At 38.0% G+C, this 2,500-nt stretch overlaps 1 pseudogene; it reads right to left on the bottom strand.

Annotated features, from left to right (window-relative positions):
• LOC146813513 (28S ribosomal RNA) overlaps window positions 1-2,500 on the bottom strand; it is a 7,395-nt pseudogene that overhangs the window by 2,678 nt on the left and 2,217 nt on the right.

Raw genomic sequence — 2,500 nt, forward strand, 5'->3', positions numbered from 1 at the left:
GGTGTAGGAAATGTTTGACATACTTTCTAATTGTTTGATCCAGAATGTTTAAAGTTTTCGCTTCTGTTCCTGTCATTTCCAGTTTAAATGACAGTTTAGGGATCAAGTATTTACAGAATATCTCTATTTTCTGTGTGGGCTTAAGTGGTAGATTGTCGAGTTTTTGAGCCCAGTCAACAAGAACCTCATTAATTTTGTTGTTGCTTGAATGGCCGGTGTGTGGATCGAAGTTCAGTCCGAGGTATCTCTCACTTTCTCCTGGGTGGATGTTTTCAATGTTTTGTTTTTCAAATTGCCATGGTCTACAATTGTTTACTAGGATCTTATCTTTACGATGACTTATATAAAATCCATGTGTTTTTTTCACATTAAGTTTTAATCCTGTTATTTTACTGAATTTTTCGATGATTTTCAGATTTGTACTCATTCCTTCCCAGGTGTTGCTGAGTACTGCGATGTCATCGGCAAAGGCCAGAGCGGTGATTTGCTTGATGAGATTATTGGAACCAAATGTGAAGCCCTTGCCTTCTTTCTGAAGATCACAGATCAGAGGATCCATGGCAATATTAAACAGCAGTGGGGATAAAGAGTCACCTTGCTTAACTCCTGACTTCATTGTTATTTCTGGAGTTGCTTCATTGTTTTTTCCCTTGAAAAATGTTGTTGAGTCAGTGTATAAGTCTTTAATTATGTCTCTGATGCATGATGGAACCCTGTGTCTTACAAGACTCTGTAGAATATGACCATGGCTGACAGAGTCAAAAGCTTTTGATATATCTATGAACACCACTGCCAACGAGCTTCTGTTCTTTCGTGCCCCTTTTATAATGTTTTGCAGAAGAGTCAGATTTTCGAGACAACCTCGCACCTTCATGAAGCCTTTTTGTCTCGTATTTATTTCAACGAAAAATGTGAGTCTTTTGGTTAATATTTTTGTGAACAGCTTCATGAATGCCGTACCGATAGTAATTGGACGCCAATTACTTATCTTTTTGAGTTCGCTAATCGGTACATTCTTGGGTATTAGTATTGACCTGTTCTTCTTAATACTTTCTGGTACTCTTCTCATCAATAGCCAAGACGATAAGATTCTGGGTAGTAGTCTTGGTTGCCTGCTATGCACTTTATTTAAGTCATTCAGACCAATTTTATCAGGCCCCACTGCTTTCTTTAAATCTGATTCATCAAAGGCTTTAGTTACTTCGAGCAGTGTAATTTCTTTACATAAACTTCCAATTTCCCATTCATCTGGTATCCGATCAATTGGGATGAATTTGGGATTCTTCTTGTTTTCTTTTTCAATTATGCCTTTATAGTATTGGAAGATTTCATCAGCACTGATTTGACAAGTGGCATCTTCTGCCCCATCAGTGATTATCCTGGCAATTTTCTTTTTGTCTTTTTTGAACATTGTCTGATATTCTTTGTAACTGCCCTTTGCTTTTGTATATTTTTTCCTGTGTGTTTGATTGAGCCTTCCATCTTTCTTTGGTATCTTGTTTTGTACAGGGGCAGTCTGTTGCTCAACTTGAGCAGAGTTCGTAGGTTCATTGTTGGGTTCGCTCGTTAGTTCGGTATGATTTGATGGTTCAGGACTTATATCATTGGTGTTTTCTGATATATAAGTCACTATCTCATCCATCAGATCCATAGCAGCATCATGATGCTGGATGTTTTTTGTGTACTTTTCGATTTCTGTGATTCTATCATTCAGCTCATCAAAGTTTCTTATCTTTGGCGCTCGTTTCCTATTGATAAAGTCTCTGCGCCTTTCTGTTGTTACTTCAACTGCATTCTCTGGTTCATCGCAGGAGTCGTTCTCAGAGACATTGGATGCTTGCAGTACATCCTTTGTCGATTTTTTGCTCTTATCTCTTCTATCTCTTCTTTTTTCTGCAATTTGTTTACTATTTTTATTGTCAAAATGCGGGACCATCAGCGCATTAATGTTTCTTTGGTTCTCGTACAATTTTTCCAATTCTGTTAATAACAGTATTTCCTCCTGTGACCATAGTTTTGATGGTTTGCTGCTTGCTAGAGCTGCCAGTCTAGCCTCATTTTGCGCTCTTGGATGTGCGTGCCGAGCATGTTGTGAAACTCCAATCTTTGTTCCAAATCTGAGGTCACAGTAGCTGCACAGGAATGACAGCTCTCCTTTTTGAGGTCTTCCTTTACATTTTGCATAGTGACATGCAATATTGTGATATTCTGCTTCTTTGTCACATTTTGAACAATACGTTTTGAGATAGAAGCCTTTATGCTTGTTGGAGACATGTTTTCTCAATTCTTTGAAGGTTCCCATTATGTCTCCACACAAGTCACATTTATACTTTTCGTTTGGGTATTTCCAATATGTGACTTTTTTGGAGTAGTCACTTTTCTTTGTTACCAGTTCTTTGCTGATTCCGTATACATCCGGTAGGTTTTCAAAATTGGCTGTATCAATGTTATTCTTGGCTGAGGAGGCCACAAATTCAATGGTTTCGCTGAGGTCTACTGT

Source organism: Triturus cristatus, chromosome 7 (genome assembly GCF_964204655.1).
Source record: "Triturus cristatus chromosome 7, aTriCri1.1, whole genome shotgun sequence".
Classification (NCBI taxonomy): Eukaryota; Metazoa; Chordata; class Amphibia; order Caudata; family Salamandridae; genus Triturus; species Triturus cristatus.